The sequence below is a fragment of the Culex quinquefasciatus genome, chromosome 2 (assembly GCF_015732765.1).
Source record: "Culex quinquefasciatus strain JHB chromosome 2, VPISU_Cqui_1.0_pri_paternal, whole genome shotgun sequence".
Classification (NCBI taxonomy): Eukaryota; Metazoa; Arthropoda; class Insecta; order Diptera; family Culicidae; genus Culex; species Culex quinquefasciatus.
Genome location: NC_051862.1, coordinates 185,677,807 through 185,704,244, shown reverse-complemented (window position 1 = coordinate 185,704,244; position 26,438 = coordinate 185,677,807). Strand labels below are relative to the sequence as shown.

Here is a 26,438-nt window from a genome sequence, read left to right as displayed (position 1 = left end):
AAACAAAATGGAACCCCAAGGGTTTCAAAACTCCCCAAAGAGCGTGCGCTTTCGAGCCCTTAACTAAGTAAGAATTCAGAAAAAAGCGTCTTCTCTTTATATACCTCTATCTTCCAGTTCTCCGAATTACATAGAAGAGCATCCTTTCTTCCCAAAGGAAAACACATAAAACTCGCTCCCCACCACGAACTCCCTATCTCTCTGCTTTTCCCCATCCCACAGACTCTAATTAGAGCGAGCAAATTAATCCTGATGCTGGTCCTTGGCCATAACTAACGAAACGAACCAACGAGAGAACGGTCGGAGCCGAGCAGCGCCACATCCCACATTTCCACATTTTCCCATTTTCCTCGGTTGGATTACAGCAGTGTACGTGCTGCTCTGGGCTGCAGACTCTTTCGCCCTTGGTTGGTTGGTCGGTTTGCCGCTAATTGGTGGATCCGGGGATGGAAAATCTTTCTCTGGGTAGAAACGCTCAGGCTAGGGTTACATTCCTATGTATGTGGAGAGTTTTGTGGGGATCCTCGACGGGTAGGAGAAGTTGAAGGGGAGATGCCTGGCTTCATTAAGGGGATGCTTCACTCTTTCAACGCTGATGAGAGAGTTTGTGTGATTGTCTTTGTGCAATGAAGATGTGGTTGTGATAACAGAAGGGGTGTTAAATATATGTACTAATTAATATCTCTTTGCTGAAACAAAGGGGCGTGGAGTTGGTTGTGAAACAGCAATGGCGAATCTGGTAATTTTGGACATTTTCGATACTTTTTATTACTTCTTACTTCTTACTTCTTACTTCTTACTTCTTACTTCTTACTTCTTACTTCTTACTTCTTACTTCTTACTTCTTACTTCTTACTTCTTACTTCTTACTTCTTACTTCTTACTTCTTACTTCTTACTTCTTACTTACTTCTTACTTCTTACTTACTTCTTACTTCTTACTTCTTACTTCTTACTTCTTACTTCTTACTTCTTACTTCTTACTTCTTACTTCTTACTTCTTACTTCTTACTTCTTACTTCTTACTTCTTACTTCTTACTTCTTACTTCTTACTTCTTACTTCTTACTTCTTACTTACTTACTTCTTACTTCTTACTTCTTACTTACTTACTTACTTACTTACTTCTTACTTCTTACTTACTTCTTACTTCTTACTTACTTCTTACTTACTTCTTACTTCTTACTTCTTACTTCTTACTTACTTATCTTACTTCTTACTTACTTACTTCTTACTTCTTACTTCTTACTTACTTACTTACTTCTTACTTCTTACTTCTTACTTCTTACTTCTTACTTCTTACTTCTTACTTCTTACTTCTTACTTCTAACTTCTTACTTCTTACTTCTTACTTCTTACTTCTTACTTCTTACTTCTTACTTCTTACTTCTTACTTCTTACTTCTTACTTTGTATCAATCCTAATAACTATCAAAAGCAAGTTATACTATCATGGAAATTTTGGATCGTTTTTCAAACTAAATTTTCACCATAAAGTGTGTCCGTGTATCTTTCCACCCTTTTCTTACGATTCCATTTCAAAGACATTATTTCTTCTCCACCGCGTGCACAATTTCGCCACGAATGGCGTTGTAATGAAATTCCTAAGCTTACATTATATCTACTAGACGACTGGTGTGTGACTCGTGGTACTGTTCGCGCAACACACACTCACAAATTTTGCAAAGCGAGTGTTTGACATCGCCCGGGATGAAAGAAGCATTACTATGCTTCATACCCACCCCCACTTCAACCCAACTCATCACCACCCACTCACAAACACACACACCTCCCACACGGGTCGATGTATGTTTATGTAGATGAGCTCGAGCTCTTCTTATTTCTACACTTTTTTTTCCTTTACTTTTCCTATTCACTTCTCCGGTTGTCGCTGATGCATACATAAGAGTACATACACGTGCACTCTCTCTCTGCCGGCGTCGTCGTTTGTGGCACTTATGAGAAAAACCTCTCGTTTGCTTCTTACCACGCCACTTGAGCAACGAGCCTGGAGGGAAGTAATCAAAAACGAAGGAAGAGGGTGGAGGAACGCGGAGGGAGGGGGGTTGAAGGGAAACTCCTCGAGAAGCAAACGAATGATAAACTTTCAATCCTTGTTCCACACATGAAGCCCCTATCAATTGACACTCGGCCACCACCAACCCACCTCCCACGAGTGTGGGTGGGGCGGCTTGAGGAGTGAAAAACTTCGCCGTGGACCACCCACAATGACAGTGGTAGTTTTAAATATAAAGAGTTTAAAAATGTTTTCCTTATATATATATCCTTGAATAAATGAAATGAGACTGAAATGATTAACTTTAGTTTTTTGCTTAAATTTGAAATCTCAACGAATTTTATTACAGTATTCATGTTCATATTCAAGTTCATGTAGGTTCTGAGGCCGTGGAGTTAGTGAATTTTCACATTTTTGCGGACAGTGTGAAATTCGTAAAATATTAAGATTTCCGTAAAATCCCGTGAAATTTATCAATTTTCTCAAATCATTGCTTAGAAATAATAACATAAGAATGATTTCATTCTTCAAAACTTTTTAAGTAAATTTTATAAGTTTACATTTGAAAAGTGATATGCACCATTTGAAGAATTGTTAGCAAAACAAACATTAAGATAACATTGTTACAACTTTTACAACGAATACTCAAATGATGTTTGAAAAATTCAGTTAGGGGAAAGTGGGGCAAGTGTAACAAGCTAAGGAAATCCTCGTTAAAACCCATTAAAACGTTAAAACATCTGTCGGATTTTTTCATAATCATCTTATTTCAGGTCTTGACTAAGACTTTGATAGAACAAATTTTGAAAAAATCCTGTTTTTCAATGTTAAAATTGATTTTAAAATTTCTGATTTTCCGTACGTTCTACTCAACTAGTGGGGCAAGACGAACAACCCGTTGGGCAAGAGGAACGATGCATGAAACAACATGTTAATTTGCTAACAAGTGAACTGCTATCACTTTGAAACATCAGATTAGAATGTATTTAAAACGTTTCTTTCACTTTTAGGTTTAATAATATTTTACAAAATTTGATCGTTTTTACGAATACAAATTATTGCTTAGATGATAAATAAATTTTCATAGTATCACTTTATTTTGTAATAAATGAAATGAGACTGTTTTTAATTAACTTTTGTATTTTTGCAATAAAATATGTTGTTGCAGAAATTGAATTTTATTACAGTATTCATGTTCATATTCAAGTTCATGTAGGTTCTGAGTCTCAAGAGTTAGTAAAGTTAAATCACATTAATTTGCAAACATTGGTGAACATTCTGTAAAATATTAAGATTTCCGTAAAACCCCGTGAAATTTATCAATTTTCTCAAATCATTGCTAAGAAATACATAATTTTAAAAAAATCAAATCCATTCTTAAAAACTTTTAAGTAATTTTATTAGTTTACAATTAGTTAAAAGTGATATTAACAATTTCATACTGGAAATAATCAAAATTGTAAAAATTAAGATACATATTGTTACCTCTTGCCCCAATACTCAGATATATCAGATATAGTAAAAAAACATTTTCTTGGATTGCAGTTGATGCTATACCGATTTTTTTTATTTATTGCAAAATTTCGCTTTTTGAAACAAAATTGGTTAAAATTCACTAAACAAGTATTTTGCGATAAGTTTTTGAAAGATCACACAGATTTTTTTTTATTTAATGGATTTATGTTTAGAAAACAATTGAAAGCAAACATTCATGTTAAAGTGAAATTCAGTACAAACAATCATTTTTCCTTTATTGTATTATGACCGAAGAAGCAAGCAATAAGAATATAATGAAAAAAAAAATATTCCGTTAGAGTAGAGCAAAAATGCGACAATAATCAATTTGATAATTAGAGTATTAATAAGAGTTTATCAGTTTTTCTATGGAAAATAACTAAATTTAATAATATTTTCATTCAAAAATAAGACCAATTTGATTATAATTTATGAAGAAATTAGAAGTTTTAAGCTTAGTTTAGTGAAGACTATATGAATAGATTGCTTTATCTTTAAAATCACATTTTAAGAATTTTACACATTTTTGCTGATTCTTGTTTTGCTTTTACGATATAAGATTATTTTGGTGGATGGTTTCAGTGAAAGTTAGCAAAATACCATTTTTTTGTTTTCTGTTCTGATTATAAATGAAAATTATTAATTTTGAAAAATTTTAACTACTCGCTGAAAATTAAATTATAACTCTTCATGATTTTTATTTCAGTTTTCAAAAAGTCAGATGAAAATCTCAAAAAATATTTTTACTGGGCAAAATGTGGGAGAAAATTCAAGTTATTTTAATCATTTTGGCTGGACAAGATTGTTGAATCTTGCTCTAAAATGAAATTTGATAATAAAAAAAAACAGAAAAAAAACAGATTTTTTTTTAACTATATTAAACGAATATTTGAAAATGCAGGTCAATAAACGAAAATTTGCATGCCCTACTTTTTTCCTAATATTTTTTGTGTTGTTTTCGTTCAAATTATGGAAGATATTTTAGTTTGATGGAAAAAAATATATATAATAAAGTATAAAAAGTAGTTTCTGTAATTTTAACATAAGACTTTCGTAATTTTTTTTAATTTTTGATCGTAAAAATCACTAAGCCTACTTATATTCAAAGAAGCGAATAATTGGTTCCTCCATAAGAGTTTTAATACAAAAAGCTTGGAAAAATGTGAAAAGAACATAAAAAAATATTTACAAGTCAAGGTTTTAACATTAGAATGAAAAAAAAAGTTTGCAAATGAAATTTCTACCAGTCCAGCTGTTTTTCTATCATAAGTTTTCTAAGTGTAGACAAAAAATCATGAAAAAGAATTTTTTACGATGCTAAACATAAGAATTTAATAAAAATTAAAATATTTCTAAAGGAGCTCAAATAAGCTAAATTTGATAATCAACGCAGGAAATGCATTTCTAGTTGTTGTTAACTTCAACCAGTCTTTTTAGACCATCATTTAAGACTTTTTTATGGTTCAGAATGTCATGCTCCGACCAGATCAGATCAGACTTTCCAATAATAAAAAAAAATGAAAAATGTGATCCTTAGTTTTACTGATTTAGCCTGTTTCATCGATATAAACTTAACATTAATGGAATTGATTCACAAAATTTAATAAATTGCATTGAATTATACCCTATCCAAAACCAAATCCATAAATACCATTATATTTATAAAGTGTCCCAGCTTGATAAACAATAGCAATGTACAGTGTACACATAAAAAAATATTCTAGAAAATTTTAATTTGTTCATTTGAGTACGAGGGCATGGACGGACACATAAAAAAAGATTGATATTACGCACACGGCTGTTGATCATAAAGGAGGTATTAGACTATGGCAAACAAACTAACACTTTCTGGCAGTTTGACAGTTTGCCAGCTTTATTTGTTTGCCTGTATTTGTTTGCAGAAACGTCATCCTGCAAACATTGTGATTTGTTTGGGAGTTTGCCGGAAACAATTTTGCAAGTTTTTCAAACTGTCAAACACGAAAAAGTGCAAGTTTGTTTGTTTTTTTTGTCATAGTTTTAAACCTTCTTAAGTCATTGAAATGACAAATCGAAGTTGTCATTTAAATAGGTACATTGGAAATAAACCATTCTGATGGAACATTTTATTGATTTTTTTGTCTTAACTTACAATGCATGGGAATTTTAATTAAAAAATAAAACATTAGATTGGAAATAAATTATTCCATTATTGTTTTAAGACTTCCTTCTTTCTAACACATATCAACCCAATGTTCTAAACAGCGTTTCCACCTCAAGAATAAAGTATAAAGAAATGGAATTTTGATTTGAGAGCCAGCACTTTCTCCTCACTACCACCAACCGACACCATTTAGTTCCGCGACTTTCTCCGACGGGGATGAGTACCGCCAGAGCAAAACCAAATCCGTGGAAAAATCGTAAATAAATAAAATAAAATTGAAGAAAGTTGAATAAAAATCAATTTACTTTCCATCGCGCACCACTTGGCATCGTCTTTTTTTCTACTTCTTCGTTATTTCCTTCGCAAAGGCTCCATGGTCTCCGCCGTCGTCGTTGATCGAGGACGACGTGTGTGTGTGTGTGCCGTTCCATGGCACTGCCACACCGCACCCAGAATCCTGTCAAAGCAGCCCACCTCTTCCACCCACAACACGCTGAGCCTTGATTTCCCTACCAACCGTCAATCGCTTTCCGCCGATCAGGAGTGGAAAAAGAAACTTTTCCATATATTTGAATTGCCATCGGCTTTTCATTATTTTAATGATGATTTGGATTTCTCTCGACGCAAAGCACTCATATGTGTGAAGGGGCTCACATGTGGGCGGGTGTTTGGGTGGAAAATGTCAGCCCAAGGAAGTCACACCCAAAACCAGGTGGATTTCCTTTTCGCTGACGAATGATGATGATGTGCTGATTTTTTTCGGTTTGGAGTGGTTTGAAGTTTGTTCAAAATATTTGGGCAAGGTGTGAATTTCATATCGGAGTGCAGGAAGGGAACGTTGATTTAGGAAACAAATTAGCAGCTAAGCGGAAATGAAATCTGATTGGAGAATATGATTAGGGTAGGATAGGAACTTGATTTGATTGGAATAAATTGAATGAAAGCCAAATATTTATAACTAAATGGTTTTCTATGAGTTGAAAGCGTAACACGGCGTCTTTTTCAGGGGGGTAGTATTTTTTGAGAAATAGCAAGAAAACTGTCATATACATATGAAAGTGTGGAACATCCCCGTTCATTTGCGGGGCGAACGAAAATCTTTGGTCGGGAAAAATCAAAGTTATCCTCATTTGAAGTTTTTGAACTTTTTTCCTATGGGGTCAAATTTCGTCTATTTCAATTTAGTATTGTTATAAGTCTACATGGGCATGATTTATGGTTCAGATCATATGATTTCTTATGGGAAATGATGCAAGGAACATATTTCCTGAAGCACGCAAAGTGATTGAAAATAAGGGAAAAAAGTTATAAAGGTTTTATTGAAAATTTGGGAGATTTTCTGATAAAATTGCACACCTCTTTCCCAAAAACCACAATGTTTTTGATATTCAGATCATTATTTCGAGGAATTCTTTTTTGAGAAATGTTTCTGGGCCCATTGAGTATATAAATCACTACAGAAAAGTGTAATTGGTTGGGTTTAAGCTCAACTGTATGTCACAGTTATGAATTTTGGATTTCACCGAATCAACATATTTTTGTGTGTTTTGGTTATAAAATGTACCGTTTACATTAAATTTTCACTTTTTTTGTGAGTACATGGTCCACATGATATGTTTTGTATCTAATTGAGACATGCAGTGTAAATACAATCACAGAGTTTCTATTTCTATGCCTTTTGTTAATTTGTATTTCCATTTGAGCTATATTATTTGTATTGAAACTACAGAGTTGAACTTGCAATTATTGGTAATAACATACATATTGCGTAAAAATCATTAAAAAGTTTAAATGTATGTAAATCTATTAATTTAATCCCAAATAATTGAGCTTAGCATACTAAACAAGTCTGACATCCAAATTTGAAACAACGAACAATACAACAATTAAATTGTTTTGCTAAAAAACACACAAATAATTGATCACAGTGGCAGTGCGTGGCCGAATGGTTACGCTGTCCGCTTTGTAAGCGGATGATCCTGGGTTCGATTCCCATCTGCTCCAACCTTCCATCGGATGAGGAAGTAAAACGTCGGTCCCGGCCTTGGTTGTTGTTAGGCCGTTAAGTTATTCCAGGTGTAGGAGTCGTCTCCATGCCATAATTACAAACAAACCAAACCAAGCCTACTCCGGTGGAATCGCTGGCGGCGGTTGGACTCGCAATCCAAAGGTCGTCAGTTCAAACACTGGGGTAGAAGGTTCCTTGGAGTAGAAAGAGGTTTGGGTGCTCTCCCCATTCAAGCCTTCGGACTACTAGGTTCGAACAGAAACATGCAATAGAGACCACAAAAGACCTGGGGTCGTTAATGTGGATGGTTTGATTTGATTTTGATTTACAATATTATCACCTGACCTCAAAATAAGTACGAGATCTCTTGTCAGGTTTAATAAGACTAATACAAATGTGAAAATCTAATGGAAACGGTACATTTTATAACAAAAACAAACAAAAATATGTTGATTCGGTTGAAATCCAAAATTCATAAAAGTGGCTTACAGTTGAGCATAAACCCAACCAATTACACTTTTCTGTAGTGATTTAAATACTCAATGGGCCCAGAAACATTTCTCAAAAAAGAATTTATCAAAATAATGATCTGAATATCAAAAACATTGCGGTTTTTGGGAAATAGGTGTGCAATTTTATCAGAAAATCTCCCAAATTTCCAACAAAACCTTTATAACTTTTTTCCCTTATTTTCAATCACTTTGCGTGCTTCAGGAAAAATGTTCCTTGCATCATTTCCCATAAGAAATCATATGATCTGAACCATAAATCATGCCCATGTAGACTTATAACAATACTAAATTGAAATAGACGAAATTTGCCCCCATAGGAAAAAAGTTCAAAAACTTCAAATGAGGATAACTTTGAAAGATTTTCGTTCGCCCCGCATATGAACGGGGATGTTCCACACTTTCATATGTATATGACAGTTTTCTTGCTATTTCTCAAAAAATACTACCCCCCTGAAAAAGACGCCGTGGTAATTCAAAGTAATAAACTATCAAATATTCTACCGTATTGTATTTTAAAAGAGATTCGATGAAAAGCTGCTGATATTTCAACAGTCTAAGATTGATTAGATTCGGGGAGAAACATCAAAATATTTCTTTGTTTTCTCTATCTCAGTTATCCATCATTTGGGCTAAAAAACAAAATGCTGTAAAATGATGTTGATGTTTTCAACATCATTTTGCAGCATTATGTTTTTTTTTGCTCATCGAGCATGCACTTCCTTTAAACTCGAGATTTCTTCGTTTGAACATTTATAATTTTCAAAAGAAAAGTGTATGGGACCACCCTAACGAAATGTCAAATTTTAAGTTTCTATATAAAATTATCATGTAAACCCAAAATACCACCATCTATCGATATTTTGATACATTGGCTCAATTTTGAGGGTAGATTCGGATTCAGCGTCCAAATTGCATGGAAAAACATATAGTTGAACAATTTTCGAATTTCGTTAGGACATTTTCAAATGAAGATATCTCAAGTTTAAAGAAAAACACCCCTAAAATTTTGTAGTTTTCATTCTCCCCTTTCAAATGCAACCTGGCGTTTAAAATTTGATGCCTTTTCGAGTTATTTAAGTTTTATATTTGCATTTTTTGCCATAAAATGGTTGCATCATTTGACCCTCAAGTGTAAATTGGCTTGTCAATTTAGCTTTTAGCTCACTTTTGTCTAAATTCCCTAACTTTTGACCTATAAGAGTGTGGGTGTTGGAGGCTGTTGCAAAAAGATATTAAGGTTTTAAAAAAATCCATTTTTAACAGTAATTTGCAAAATCTATGAGAATCAGTTAAATCAATCCTGGATGTCTATGGCTCATTTTGAAGTGTTTCAAAAGACCTTTCGAATGCTTCTAAGACAGTTGGAAATGATGAAGTTTTACTGAAATGCGAGCAATTTTAAGATTTTAAATGTTTTTTGGACCTCAAACTTCAATGCCCGTTTTACCCCACTTCCCTTTGTCGTAGAGGGCTCATATTTGGCATGAGTTCATCTCATGTATAGACAAACAAATGCTGAAAGTTTCATCCAAATCGGAGCACCTCGATACGACCTGTTACACATTGGTGAAAAACTCGCTCTTAACCCTGTATTGAGACATAAAAAAAATATTTTCGTAGATTTGAACATATGCCTTCTTTACATTTGGTCATAGAAGGCGTAGATTGCGAGAAAAAAAATTAGTGTATTGAACAATGTTGTTTCGATTGGTAACAACTTTTCAGAAGACAAGAAAAATCCCAAAAATATTCCTGAAAAGGTTTGATTTTCAAAGCCATTTAAATCGTGAACCACCCTAATTTCAAACCAAACCAAAACATGCCTCTTTCCATCTGCAAAAACTTTTCTGAAGAAACCAATACTCCAAACTTCATAATTTTTTCCGGTAAATCCATTTTCCATTTTATAATCAGAAATAATGTAACGAAAAAAAATATTTTCATTCGTGGTTCGTTTATCCAAAGATTAAATTAATCAAAGAGTTTTTTTACAAGGCCTTCGTATAATCGAGTCTGAACTGTATATTGTACTAAAAATTGTTCAAATTTGGTGGTGATTAGTAAAGATGAAGTCAAGGTAATTTATGAGCTTTTAGAAGAATTAGACCAATTATTCAGCCTCAACATTCGAAAGTTGCTCATTTTTTTTCAAGATTGAAGAAAGTGTTGACCCAAGTTTGCTTAATAGGTCCTCATTAGGGTTAGTGAAATTTCACGATTTCGCGGACAGCGTGAAATCCGTGAAATTTGGCTTTTTCCGCGAAATCCCGTGAAATTTTATGTTTGTGTGAAACTATAACGATTTTTTCTCAAAATGATTCATCTAACTCAAAACGGAATAAACATAATCTTTTGAACGCCTGTAGAATTAAGTGAGTGAATTTCCTTGTTCAATTACTAACATAGGGTTAGTGATTTTTGACGATTTCGTGGACGGCATGAAATTCGTGAAATTTATCAATTTTCTCAAATCGTTTTTTTTTTTCAAAATAACAACATAGTAAATATTTCATCCATACATACTCTTTTAGTAAATTTTATTAGTTTTCAATTGAATAGTTTGATAAGAACCATTTGAAGAATTGTTCAGATTTTTCAGTGTTTTTAGAAACTTACTAAGTTTAGTAATATTTTTATTCGCTGTAATAACAAGTTTACTGCTATTTTATTTGAAAGGTATTGTTTCAAAATAAATTAAAAGAATCATGATTTGTATTATTAAAAATAAAATGAAAGCTTTGAATTTTTTTTTAAGCTTAACAGATTTTTTCTAAGTCCTGTTAAAGTTAAAAAAAATAGCGACCTTTTTAAATGTTCATTTTGTATACAATTTTTCATTTCGTTACAAACTATATTATTTTCTACTTTTGAGTAAAATTTAAATTTTGAAAAAGGATATGAAAACTTTTTTAAAAAAAATTTAATTTGCTAAAAATTCAAATTATTTCACTCATTTTTGCTGGACAAGATTGTTAAATCTTGCTTTGATATGAAATTCAATAAAATGAAGCAAATCAGCGAAAACTTTTTAACTTTATAAGTCGAATAATTAAAAAAGAAGCAGTTCAATAAATGAGAATACGCATGCCTTACAGTTCATTTCAAAATATATTTGGAGCCCATCCATAAACTAAGTTTTTTGTGTCACGTTCAAATTTATGAAAGATTTTTTTGTTTATTGAAGAATAATATATATTGAAGCATTTAAAGTAGTTTATGTGATTTAAACATAAGATTTTCAGAGTTATTTTACCATTTTTCACGTTCCGCGAAATTTGCGTGAAAATTTGTGTTTTGAAATTAAGGTCCCCGTGAAATTTGCAATTTTCGAGCGTGAAAAATCACTAAGCATAGTCCTCATCAACAAGCTCAAGGTAGAAGAAGAGGATATTCCAATACGTCATGCCGTCGTATTTATCTCATTGAAATTCCAAGTAATTTGGACCAGGAACCAGGAAAAAAAATGTTCTTCAAAAGAATGATTGAAGATAAAAAAAAACTGAAATTTTCAACAAACTCACACAGACCGCACACTCTCTCGCCAAATCCAGCAGCCTGTTGCGCGTTGTCGATTCGACAAAACCATGGAATGTTTCCGGTATCCCCGTCGGGAAAAGTCGCCGTGACTCTCGCTGTCTATCTTTCGGGACGGGACTCGCCTGGCCACCGCCACCCCCACCCCAATCCAATCAGCTGGCCAGCGGCCACGGGAAGGGAGCGAAATCCTTCTCACGCAAGGCACCGAAGCGATAACATCGAAACTTGTGGGCTTTTTTTTTTCGTCCTGTGTGTCGGCTTTTCTCGGGACTGTTGGTGGGAAAAGCGAGGTGAAAAAGGTGCTGCCCTGGAGGGGGAGAGGAGGGGGAGGAAAGCGGTTTAGTGGTTGAAGGCGTGAAAACATGTGTTTTCCAGTCACTGATAGTGATCTTAAGTGGGAGGGAGAGGATGTTGAGTTTTGTGGGTCAAACCGCTTAAATTTGAAGTTGATATTTATCTGTGGTAATCAAACTTTCAACTTTATATGTTCTTGTATTGCAAAAGAAGATTTGTTTTTGCATTTTGTTATTTTGTCTATCAATTGTCTAAATAAGACTCAATTTGATCTCAATTCAACTTAAATATCAATTTATGGTCTGTTTATACTTTAATTTGATTTTTAATGATTTAAATCGATTTAAATATGATTAATTTTATCTCTGTTCAATAATTATGCATAACACAGTTTTAGCTCATTGGAGAAGAATTGATTTGAGCGTAAATTATTATAATCTGACTAATGATAATGCAATATGCATTGCTGACCTAGCGGTGCAGCAAACTGGATGAAACCCATTTCAATCTCGAATATTAAATCTATATTCCTCCACCCTACAGCAGCCATTGCCAAAACCGCAAAACCCCAGTTTTCAATCGAAAACCGGTTATTATAAATTATAAATTACAATCATTTAAACTAAATTGAATCAACGCATCGCTGCACATTTTATCATTATGGTTATTACCGAGAAGGGGTTCCCCCCTCACTGCACCGCAGTTTATGAATCAAATATCACGCTTGATCTGAACTTTTCGGCCCCCCGATAGTCCTTGATTAAACAAAATCTATGATAAATGTGAATGCCATACGGCCGTCGAACGGAACAATCTGGCTATGGGGCAGGAAGTACGCGGGTATCCGAGGACTCTCTCCATCATCGCATAAATATCTCGTGAAAGGAACCGTTGAACCGTAATGCTCAACCCCTTGCCCCACCTCCCCGGGTTCCACCCAATTTGGGGAAAAGCGGCAGGCCTTTTTGCTCATTTTCAAATTTTCATTTCGAAATGAACAAGCACCCCGGGAATCCGATGGTCGGTGCGGCCATTCCGATATGCAAATGTATTTTATGTAAATACATTCATTTTCGAGAGAGAGAGATGAAGAGCACACCGGGCATCTGAACTCCAAATGATGCACATTCTATCGTTCCCGGAGAATGCACAGATGCAGAAGGTAATAAAATGCACTATTTTTCGGGATGGAAGCAAAATTATATTTCCATATTGTATGGTCTTTTTGGCACTGGCCTGGAAGCGAGCACGGTGGGTCAATCGAGAACTTTATCTTTAAAAAGTCTGAAATTTCTTGTACAAGCTTACAGAGCCATTTCATCACAACGCTAAACTTTTATGAATATTCCCACGATTTCCAAAAAATGCTTCAAATTTGGACGCCGCGACCCACAATCCGACACTTGGTCCTCGGTAAACAGTAGCTGCCAAGAACCACAGTAAGCCTTAATTCGCACAGAGAACCTTCGGAGGCTTCCGGGGGCCAGCATTTGGAGTGCCCCGAATAAAAGCTCCAACGACGACGCCCCCGCACTCTGTCGGTCGGTCGGCTTCACCTCATTCATATTTAATCTATTGATGAATATGAAAACTTTCAACATTTTCAATTATACCCATTCGCCTTTGGTGGCCCGGTTCGCCCCGGTGCTGCTGTATTCATAAGCTTATGAAATTTGAATGGACTTTTCTGAGCCCTCTCCGGCGGAATGGCCGCCGCCAGGACTCTGCATTTGTGTGAAAAGTGAACGCGTTGGAACGTTGCAGATAGTAAGTGGTGATGGAGGTCTTCCCGGGATGGATTAGCACTTGGCATTTCGTAGTCGAGGGAATTACTGAGTTTTGGAAGCCAATTTGAATAGACTTATGATTTTATATTTCACTGATGCATTTTTCAAGAAACATTTTCTTCCGATTTCTTCAAAGTGAGCAAGTGTGGTTCCAGAGATAACGCTGTTTTAAAATTAATTGTTTACACAATTTTCGTGAAATTTGCGAAACTCTTTGAAGTAGTCTAATTTGGATAAAAATTGGAAATCTTACTTGTTTAGGATTCATAATGAACGTTTTTTTTAAAGAACAATTTTGAGTTGGTTTTTTAAAGTTTTGTGATAATTTTTTTTTTGTACGTAGAAGCTTTTGCCAATTGTAAACCGTTATTTTGATTATATAAATTTATAATAGAATGTCCAGGTGTGCTATCGACAGCCTACAGACTAATGTCAACAGTTTTGTTAAATGAGTAATTCTCTACCAACTCACACGAAATCGGGAAAAGTTGCCCCGACCCCTCTTTGATTTGCGTGAAACTTTGTCCTAAGGGATAACTTATGTCCCTGATCACGAATCCGAGTTCCGTTTTTTGATATCTTGGGACGAAGGGGCGGTACGACCTCTTCCATTTTTGAACATGCGAAAAAAGAGTGTTTTTCAAAAATTTGCAGTCTGAAACGGTGATGAGGTAGAAATTTTGTGTCAAAGGGACTTTTATGTGAAATTGGACCGATTTCATGGCGTACTCAGATTTCCGAAAATCCAACGACGACCAACAATTTCAAAACTTCTTAAAGTAAAATCACGATAATTCGTGACGTTTATAAACAAACCCATTATGTTTATGTATCAAAAATTTTGTAGTTGTCTGCTCTACAAATTTGTAAAACATTGTTACTATTTAAAAAATAACCCTGCAAAGTTGAAAAAACACGAAATTTTAAAATGAAAATTTTTGTTCTAAATGAAAAAAATACCCTTCTGGGTCAATGTAGATTCGAAAAGTACATTAAATTTCCCTTTAAATGATAAGTTCCAAAAATGTTAACAGTTGAGTAACGGAAAATGACAGAGGTTTTAAAACTTTTCTAGTGTTTTTTTTCGATGAAAAATACTTTTTTTTGGAATTTTGAGTACGTCATCAAATCGGGCGTCTAATTTTACATAAAGTCCCTTTGACACCAAATTTCTATCTCATTACCGTTTCAGGCTGCAAATTATTGAAAAAACACCTTTTTTCGCATGTTCAAAATGGAAGGGGTCGTTTCGACTCTTGGTCAGGAGATATTAAAAAAGGAGCTCAGATTCGTGATCAGGGACAAAAGTTACCCCTTAGGACAAAGTTTCACGCAAATCGAAGAGAGGTCGGGGCAACTGATGTGTGAGTTGGCGGAGAATTACTCAAATGATAAAAGACATACCAAACAGTTATTTATATCAGTTTATTTTATCATTCAACTGTTCATACAACATCATTCTGTTAACCTGTTAATTTCTCGATTTTTCGTATTTGGCTTCAGTAACATATTTAATTATGATAGAAAAAATGATGGAAAAATGTTTTATATTGTCAGTAATATTAACCCTCTACTGCCCAATTTTTTCAATTATTTTATTTATCCCGTTTCAAGGTGTTAATTTTGAGCAACTTTTATTCCACGAAAAACTTTTCTTGTTTTATTTTTAGTAATTTAATTTGCTTTTATCTTGTTCAGTTTATGTTTGTTTATGATAATTTTGGCCTATTTTACAACCTCCTATTATTACCTATTGCCTTATTGATTTTTCCTGTTTATACATGTCATTTTTTAAACATTGGTAAGGTAACATAGAACAAGTCAAACTTCCAACCCTAAAATATTATTAAATTTCAATAGTTCTTCTTTTCAATTTTTTAAAATGTAAAATTGGCTGAAAATTTGATTTTTGGCAAATTTTAAGATCGAAGCCTGTCTAAAGATGGGGTTGGGTTGTTAAGGGTTAATCGACATATTTTGAAATAGTAATTTATACAACAACTTGTAAAATAAATAGTAGTTTATGCAACAAGTTGCAAAAAGAGGATTTTTTCAGCACGAGTCGTACATTTATCCAACGAGGTTCACCGAGTGCTGAAAAAATCAAGTTTTGCAACGAGTTCCATACAACATTTTTTGCAATTCCAAAAAACAGACACTGAGTGAAATTTTATGTCAAATTTTCATTTTTTTTTTGTCAATAAATCGTTTTAATCAAAAAATGTTGAAAGTGCTACTTTTCGAAACAAGTGCTGAAAAGTTCAACTTTTCAGCACCCATTTGAGTGCTGAAAAGTAGAACTTTTCAGCATTTATTTTGAAAAGTGTTGCTATTCGATTCTGTTTTTTTTGGTACAGAAAAGTAGGCTCTTTCGTCGTTCAAGAATGACAGGAAAAATAAGTTTTTTCACTACGGAATTGCAAAAAATATTTTTTTGTACGAATCGTACATTTATCCAACGAGGTAAACCGAGCTAGATAAAAATTACAAGTGCTGAAAAAATCAAGGGTTGCATCGTTGCATCGAGTTGCATACACATTTTTGAAATCCCAAAAACATTTATTAATGAAATTTCAAGTCAATTCACCGTAAAAATCAAAACCATATTAAAAAGTATAACTTTTGAAAACATGTGTTGAAAAATTCAACTTTTAAGCACCCATTTCAGTGGGTGTAACTTTTCAGCTCTTCTATCGAAAAGTATTACTTTTCGATGCAGTTTTGATAAAGAAAAGTCGGCCATTTCGTCGTTCAAAAAACAGGAAAAGTACGAAATCTCACGAAAAAATTGCAAAATTTTTTTCTGACCATTCAACAGAATTTTTACACATGTTTTCAAGTTTAAAATTCAATACTTTATTCTAATTTCCTTTGTTCTTCCCCTCCAGTCGACTGCTCGAATGCTATCTTTCGGCACTTACTTTCTTTGCTTCTCCACCGTAAATGGCGTTTTCCTCGGAAGCCAAACTCCTACAGAAGACCAGCATATAATCTACATATGCAAACACACACAGCCAGCAATCCCACATTGGAGTGGAAAGCACAATAGCACTGTGACTGTAGATTCCGTTTTGAGCATAATGGCACGTACTGGTTCGATACAAACGAACAAACACACACACAGTCACCGGATGGAAAGTGATCATGTGTGTACTTTTTGTTGCTTTCCTTTTTTGTCTGTAACTGTATGTGTGTTCGTCTGTGTTCTGGGAGATGAGCCAAGAATCCTTTTACCCCTGTCGGGACTTTTTCTAACAAAAAAAAAGTACGAGTCGGAAAATATCCTGAAACCATTGGAAATCCGACGACGAACGCAAAGTAAAATTAATTGAATTCGAGCGAAATCACGGAGCTTCTTTGCGAGACTGTATTCGAGTGTGGAGTTTGTGCCGAAAACAGAGCAATTCCAAGGAAAAGAAAAAGACAAAGTTCGAAAATGCATATGTATGCTTTTGGGAGGTTTTTTTTCGGGGAGCAAAGTAAAATAATAAGAATTAAATTTCCACGAATCGATACAGCGCGTGTGTGTGTGTGCGAATTTGTGTGCCAGGAAAAAACGAAAAGGAAAGGATACACGAGCTTGGGAGAGCGGGAAGGTCCTTTCGATACGTTCCGGAGTGGTTGTAAAATTAAATTGAATAAATCTTTTCCATCGGAGAGTGGGGAAAGGACTTTCTGGTGGGAGGGGGGATAGTTTAACGGAAAAGGACGTAAAATGAAGTATCGACGACGACAAAGGCAAAAGTAACGATGTTCGGGGCCAGCTGACATCTTGGTGAAGAAGAAGAAGGATCCTGAGAGGAAAGGATCGCAAGGATATAAAATGTTTAAGCGACTCCTAAAAAAAAGAAGTCCACTCATACTGGAAAAGTTCCACCACCAGAAAAGGTGGCTGAAGGATTAAAAAAAGCCAAGCGCAAAGGTTGCCGCAAAGATTTACGAGCTAGCGATTAATCACGGAGTCGGGAAATGAGGGTAACCGTTGTTGCTCACCGGAAGTGGGTGCCGGTAGGATGGCCGTTGATGTTGTCGTGAGTTGATTTCCTGCAATTAAGCTATTGAGGAGTGGGGAAACGTATCCACAGGATATCGATTAGTTATCGGTGAGTGATGGCGGGTAGAAGCGAGCTTTTAATTGGTTTTGCTTTTCCTAGTGGTTTGGTATGAACACATGATACGTAGTGGTGAGAAACTTTACATATGGTTAAAAGCATTGCAATTAGTTTTATAGCCCAATTAAATATCATGGAATAATAACCATGGAACTTATTTTCTTCTTCTTCCAAATGCGATGCATATACTAACCCATTCCTGTAACAATTTTAGTTGCAATTCTTTCGTAGACATAGAACGTAATAAAAACAAATTGTCAAATTTCAAGCCAAATTAATAAAGAAATAAGGCAAAAATTACCACAAATTTCTTTACAGTTAGGCCACTGTAACAAATTTTAAAAATATGAGCGATTTCATTCCCTAAGTTTCACGACATTTTCCGAATGACGGTATTATTTTTTTTAAATAAACGCTATTGTTATTTCATTAAAAATAAAGAATAAAGCGAGATTCAATGCATCCTTAACAGTTTACAACCGATTGTACAAGTTTATATAATTTTATTTTTTGGTGCTTACAGTATGCCCAAAGAAGCCATTTTGCATCATTAGTTTGTCCATATAATTTTCCATACAAATTTGGCAGCTGTCCATACAAAAATTATGTATGAAAATTAAAAAAATCTGTATCTTTTGAAGGAATTTTTTGATCAATTTGGTGTCTTCCGCAAAGTTGTAGGTATAGATAAGGACTACACCCGGGGTGCCCAACCTTTTGGCCCTGCGAGCCAGATCTGATTTTTCTGAACCAGTGGCGGGCTGGAACAAAAGTTTGATAAAAGTAGAAATTGTAAACTTTTATTTAAATTTAAGGTTCGTTCAAGTTTAGAGGTTTTTTGAATTGTTTTTTTATTTTCATCTATAAATAAATAAACTAGTGTTAGTTCCCCAAGTAACATTTTTTCCCAGCAGTTCTACAAGAGTTCTTCAAGATAGCTACAGCATAGCAGTTTGGACCGCGGTAGGATAAAACTCTCTTCAAGTTCTCTTCCAAACTCCTGAAGAAGTTTTGAAGAGAATGTTATCCTACCGCGGTCCAAACTGCTATGCTGTAGCTATCTTGAAGAGCTCTTGTAGAACTCCTGAAAAAATGTTACTTGGGTCATTACCTTGATTTTAGAAAGATTAATAAAGATAAGTTTCCAAAATATATTTATTTGGTTTATTCTTGTTTAAAATTGTTTGTGTAATTGATTATGAAAAAATAAATTTTTGCTCGCTGATTTCTTTACTTATTTTGGACTGTTTTTGAAATTCTAGAAATTTTTGCAGCAATATTTATTTTCAGTAAGACTGCATTGCTTTCTATAAGCTTTTTCAAACAAAACTTTATCACTGTGAAGTTTTACTAAAAAAATATTTTTTTAAATAAGGCTAGTACAAATATTTTAAAAAGTTTTTGTCACCCCCTTTCAAAATTGGCCCGAAAAATCAGGGGGCAAAAAAATTTGTTTACAATAAACTTCAAAATTTCAATGAAAATTCAAGTGCAACCAGCTGAAATCAAACTAAAATACATTCTTCTGCGTTTAAAATCATTTTTAGCATGTTTGGGTTTATTAAAAAATCTTAAATTTTGTTGAAAATTTTGATGCAAAATCTTTATTTTCGATACAATTTTTATTTTTGTCAGATCTTAGATTTTTTGAAAACTAGAGATTGCAAAACAACTGGACTAGTGTAAAATGCATTTTAAAACACTTTTTTCATTTAAATGTGAAGACTATGGCTTGTTATTTAAATTTTTATATTTTTTTATTTTTTTGCACCCCCCTTGACCTCGGCCAAGGCCGAGGGACAAAAACTTTTTTAAATATTTGCATCGGCCTAACTAACTTATTGATAAAATCAATTTAAATCAAGTTCCTCAAAAAAGAAAAGCTTCAATTTTTAGTAAACAGTAAACATGTCAAATATTTAATTTATTGTCTTATTGTGCATTTTTAGACAGCGATCCAAGTTTTTTTTTCATTTTACATTTTCACGAAATGGGTGATTTCGTTATCTTGCGCCATTTTACAATTTATTAATTGATTCTGAAACTTTCAATAAAAAAAACATAGAAAAATTGCATTCGAAAGAAAAAAACATTTTTAAATTACAAAGCCATATCAAAATAATAGTTGAATTCACAACATTTTATCGCAAATGATCTTAAATTTATTTATTTTTTATTTAGACACTCAATTTTTTTTATTTCATATTTCATCATCTGCGTTAGGGGCCCGTCATGGAACTATTTTGAAAAGTCGTCCCGGGCCAGACATTGAGCAGGCCTGGACTACACTGAAAAAATGATACACGGTAAACTTTTTGTCACAAAAATTTGATTTGCAAAAAACACTATTTTTAATTTTTTTTATTTTTTGATATGTTTTAGGGAACATCAAATGCCAACTTTTCAGAAATTTCCAGGTTGTGCAAAAAATCTTTGAACGAGTGGATGGATTTTTGAATCAAAACATTTTTTCAAAAAATCGAAATATTGGTCGCCAACCTTTTTAACTTCATTTTTCGATGTTAAATCAAATTTGCAATCAAAAAGTACATGAGTGAAATTTTGATAAAGTGCACCGTTTTCAAGTAGGGCGCTGCAAATTTTTTTTTGAAATTTATGTCCCTCGACTCTGATTAAAGTCGAGCGGGCGGCAAAAAAATAAAAATAAAAAAAAGCTAAAAATTTAAATTACAGGCCACGGTGTCAACATTTGAATGAAGTGTTTTAAAATGCATTATACACCTGTTCAGTTGTTTTGCAAACATTGATTTCCAAAATTTCTAAATACTGACATTTTAATTTCATAAAAGTTCAAAATATTTTTGAACGAGTCCAAACATGTTAAATATGATTATCAATGCAGAAAAAGGCATTAAAGATTGTTCTTAGTTGATCAGACTTCTATTTCCATTTAAATTTTGATATTTTTTTTGTAAAAATATATTTTTGCTCCCTGATTTTTCGGACCAATTTTGAAGGGAAAATAATTGCAACGGCTTCTAGCCATATTTAGGTAATTTTTTGAAAATATTCACAGTTTTTCATTTTTGTTTTACGACTGTGTTTGCCCACTTTTGAAAAACATATTTTTGAAAAGCTGAAAAGAAATTCTCTATATTTTGCGTTTTTGAACTTTGTTGATACGACCTTAAGTTGCTGAGATTTTGCCATGCAAAGGTTGAAAAAATTGATGTTTTCTAAGTTTCACCCAAACAACCCACCATTTTCTAACATCGATATCTCAGTAGCTATTGGTCCGATTTACAATGTTAAAATATGAAATATTCATGAAATTTTCCGATCTTTTCGAAAACAATATTTTCAAATCAAGACTAACATTTCAAAAGGGCGTATTGAATTTTTGGCCCTCTTTTGGCCTTCTTTGGGCATACCGAAAGCACCATTAAAGTTTCAGCTGGATTAAAAAGTACAAAAATTATTATTAAAAATAAGATTGATTTCGAAGAGAACTGCTCAATATTTATTTTGCTTTGCCCTCTAATTTTTCAAAGAACTTTTGAGAGGAGGAGGGTGGGGATTTTTGTTCATCTGACAGTTTAACATATAGGCTTATACGGATCGTTTAAAATTGGAGTTGTTTAATTTGATCATGAGTTAGAAAATGTTTTTTTAGGAAAACAATTATTAAAATTAGATGCTGTTGATTTTTTTTTTCGTCTAATGATTCGTCTAATGATTATTTCATTTTTGTTGTTAATTAAATTAAAACTGTCATTAAAACGTGAACCAACATTTAACAGCTTAAGATTCCTTAGAACGAATTCAAACGACATGAAGGATTTAAGATTAAGATTAAGATTTTTTTTTATTTTAAATTTGCGAAGCTATTTTTTGTAAGATCATACTGTTTTGTTGATAGAGCAATTCTCTACGAAATCGGTCTTTTTTCTTCAATTTTAATTTTTGTATTTTTTAATCCGGCTGAAACTTTTTTGGTGCCTTCGGTATGCCCAAAGAAGCCATTTTGCATCATTAGTTTGTCCATATAATTTTCCATACAAATTCGGCAGCTGTCCATACAAAAATGATGTATGAAAATTCAAAAATCTGTATCTTTTGAAGGAATTTTTTGATCGATTTGGTGTCTTCGGCAAAGTTGTAGGTATGGATACGGACTACACTGGAAAAAAATAATACACGGTAAAAAAAATTTGGTGATTTTTTTATTTAACTTTTTATCACTAAAACTTGATTTACAAAAAAACACTATTTTTAATTTTTTTTATTTTTTGATATGTTTTAGAAGGCATAAAATGCCAACTTTTCAGAAATTTCCAGGTTGTGCAAAAAATCACTGACCGAGTTATGAATTTTTTAATCAATACTGATTTTTTCAAAAAATCGAAATTTTGGTCGTAAAAATTTTTCAACTTCATTTTTCGATGTAAAATCAAATTTGTAATCAAAAAGTACTTTACTGAAATTTTGATAAAGTGCACCGTTTTCAAGTTATAGCCATATTTAAGTGACTTTTTTGAAAATAGTCGCAGTTTTTCATTTTTTTAAATTAGTGCACATGTTTGCCCAGTTTTGAAAAAAATATTTTTGAAAAGCTGAGAAAATTCTCTATATTTTGCTTATTCGGACTATGTTGATACGACCTTTAGTTGCTGAGATATTGCAATGCAAAGGTTTAAAAACAGGAAAATTGATGTTTTCTAAGTTTCACCCAAACAACCTACCATTTTCTATCGTCAATATCTCAGCAACTAATGGTCCGATTTTCAATGTTAATATATGAAACAATTGTGAAATTTTCCGATCTTTTCGAAAAAAATATTTTTGGAATTTTCAAATCAAGACAAACATTTTAAAAGGGCGTAATATTGAATGTTTGGCCTTTGTGAAATGTTAGCTATAACTTGAAAACGGTGCACTTTATCAAAATTTCAGTAAAGTACTTTTTGATTACAAATTTGATTTTACATCGAAAAATGAAGTTGAAAAATTTTTACGACCAAAATTTCGATTTTTTGAAAAAATCAGTATTGATTAAAAAATTCATAACTCGGTCAGTGATTTTTTGCACAACCTGGAAATTTCTGAAAAGTTGGCATTTTATGCCTTCTAAAACATATCAAAAAATAAAAAAAATTAAAAATAGTGTTTTTTTGTAAATCAAGTTTTAGTGATAAAAAGTTAAATAAAAAAATCACCAAATTTTTTTTACCGTGTATTATTTTTTTCCAGTGTAGTCCGTATCCATACCTACAACTTTGCCGAAGACACCAAATCGATCAAAAAATTCCTTCAAAAGATACAGATTTTTGAATTTTCATACATCATTTTTGTATGGACAGCTGCCGAATTTGTATGGAAAATTATATGGACAAACTAATGATGCAAAATGGCTTCTTTGGGCATACCGAAGGCACCAAAAAAGTTTCAGTCGGATTAAAAAATACAAAAAAAATCGAATGACCGAAATCCTAGAGAACTGCTCGATACTATTTATTGAATGTTTAAAAAACTGGTATCTGAAATGATGAATCAATATTTTGAAAAGATTTCTAAAATAAATTTACTCTTGTTTTTTAAGATGCTTCGATAAAATTCGTTACATAAAAGATTTTCAAAAATACTTGAAATTATTAAATTGCAATATGTTTTACTAGTGAATAGTAAACTTTTTTCACAGCGATTTATAAGTTTTTAGAGAAACGCATTTTTAAAAGAAAATAAGTTACCACGAAATCTATTTTTTCTCATGCCTTTTTTTAAACTAAACCAATTTTTTCAGGATTTACAAATTTGATTTGGTTTATTTTCACAGCATTCAGCTCAGTAACATCCAAAACGTTCAATAGAAAAGATTAAAGTCAACTTCCCACATGGGGACAATCTCGTTACTCCCATTCGCACTTTTATGTATATTGGAAAGACATTTTGTCTTTTTCCAAACCACCCTCCACCCGTAACCACCTTCATCGAGGATTGATTCCCAATCCTTCACCCATCAGTACATAACAGCCGAATCAATCCTTCATTTCGGAGGAAAAGCACACACAAACTTACAAACGCGTACCACACCATTATCACCGACACTGTCGTCGTGGTTTCAAGACTAAGTCAAAGAAGAAAGGGTTTTTTTTCTTTTTCTTCTTATTTTTTCCTCTTGCAATTGGTGCTGGAAAGTCATTGTATAAGTGTGTACAGAGAATGTGTAAGTGTGTGTGTATGCGGTTTCCGATCAGTAAATGTTGTCACACTTGATTGAACGCTGAGAGAGACGAGTTGTGAACCCTATCACTTTAGTCTAGAAGTGAGGTTATTAATCTTGTCTTGAGTTGACTTTAGTTTAAGTTTGTCTTTCAAAATTCCGAAATTTATTCCGAAATAAACAGAAAACCTAATTAGCAATCACGTGGTTCATTTAAAAAATCTTTTCAAATCAGCAACTTCTTAACTGCTCATTATCACGCCCCGTTTCCAACCGTAATTCACTGCACCTGCCGCTATTCCGCCAAGAAAACTCATTTTCCTCGGCGAAAATTACACTTAATTAGCGTAATTTTCCATAGAAAATCTCCACCGTCGACGGTGCATAATTATTTTTCCTCTACGCCAAGCGTGAAACGGCTACTAATGCCAGTAACGCGATTTCATTATAAAGAACACCAGGAAAAGTCGTAATTTTCCTTCATTTTCCGCGAAGAAAGCCCCCTTTCCACCCCCGTCCCACTTTGGAAAAGCCGTTTAATTGTTTTTCTTCACGGACGCTGCGCTTGTGGCTCGTTTCCGGGCGGTTTTTTCCCTCCTGTGAGGTCGAGAGGGGTGGGTAGGAAAATGCAAACGGAAGCTCCTAGGAAAAGTCACCGGTCGCTCGTCGTTTCCCCACCAAGCGGTGCTTCATTTGGTGGTGGCGATTTCTTCTGCGAGGGTGGGTGAAGTAGCAAGAGCGTCCCGACGTTTATTTTTTATTCATTCAGGCACCCTCCCTCCCCCTCTCAACCCATCGTTGGACGTTGGATGGGACTTGGCATGGCCATTATTTTTTATTTTTTAATACCTTTCCAGGCGCAGAGTGAAATGAAAGCGGAATGTTGTGTATAATTAAATTGAATGGGGTGTTCTTGATTTTTTTTTTTGCTTTTTTTGTGCAAAAAAAAAAACAAGTAAAGTGCGTCTTTGTGTTCTCTACTTTTGCTTCATCAGGTGTGGAAAGTTCATTTGTTTTTATATTTAATGTCAAAATTGACATTTTTTAAACAAAACAGAACAATATTCCCATTGCACAATGCATAAGTGATCCTTATTTTTTTATTAGCAAAATCTGATTCCAAGCAACTTTTTTGAATTTTGAAGCAAAAAATGCTTTACACATTGTAATGGTAATGCTACTGTCGATAATTTGATTATTTTTATAGATTTTATGGAAAAACCTTTTTGAAATATTTTTTTAAAATCTTTGCTCTCAAATGTATAAAAATGTAAAAATGTGTTAATGCTTCAAAGTGCCCCTATCGAAAATAAATGCTAAAGTAAAAGTAATGCCTTTCACTATTCATGCAAAAACTGACAATTTGCATACATTGAAATAAAAAAAAAATTGAAACTATTATGGTTCCCGCTTTTTTGGAAATATTTTGAAGGGGGGAAACAAAATATTCAAATATAATTTTCAATAGTGACCTAAAAATAACATTTTTTTTACGCATATTAATATCTCAAAATAAAAATATTATTAAAAAATAAAGAACTCAATTTTAATTACCAAACAATAAGAAAAGTAATAATAATTGCAACGTTTATGAGTAAATTTGGACTATTTTTTTCTATTTTCCAACTGAACAAAAGCCTACATATTTTAATCAACAATATTTTGCAAACTTTAATGTTAAAACAAAAAAGTCATCGTGGTGTTTCTCACCTATAAGACTATTATATTTTCATAATAAATGTTTATTGCCATGTTTTTTTTTGCTTTCTCATACATGAATAAAACCAAATGAGTTCAAATAATACAATTTAAGCCCACTTTAAATATATGGAGAATTATAAATTATTTTTAAAACAAGAATTAAAAATAAATTTTCCAGCGATGTTTTCTGATTTGAATTATTTAGTACATTTAAATGAAAGTCAAGAAGGTGCTTCAAAAAGTAAGCATATCAGCAAAATTATTATTTAAAAAAAAATTCAATGCATTAAAGATGTTTTGTTATGTTAATCTATTTTGCCTAGTTAAACCAACAAAAAAAATAAAATACATCACACATTTTCTCATAAACATCTTACCAGCTGATTTCAATGGTCATAATTTCAAATAAACAAACCTGAAAAGAAAAAGGGAACATGTAAATATGATTGGAATTAGAATAGAAATGCCTTTTTCATAGAATAGTTTGAAAAAAAGAATTAAGATATTTTTTTAGTGCGTCCATCCCGGTAATTCCCGGGACAAAAATCCCGGGATTTTTCCAAAACCGGGAATTTCTGAATTTTTATAATTTGTCCCGGGAATTCCCGAAATTGAAAAAAAAATCAAATTTTGG

General features: G+C 33.2%; 1 long non-coding RNA gene across 1 annotated transcript in view; it reads right to left on the bottom strand.

The window, feature by feature from the left end:
* Window positions 1-26,221, bottom strand: part of LOC119766851 — a 32,523-nt gene extending 6,302 nt beyond the window's left edge. Inside the window, exon 1 of the long non-coding RNA XR_005277178.1 lies at window positions 26,182-26,221. This is a non-coding gene — a long non-coding RNA (uncharacterized LOC119766851). The remainder of the gene's footprint in view (window positions 1-26,181) is intronic.
* Window positions 26,222-26,438: the final 217 nt, after the last annotated feature.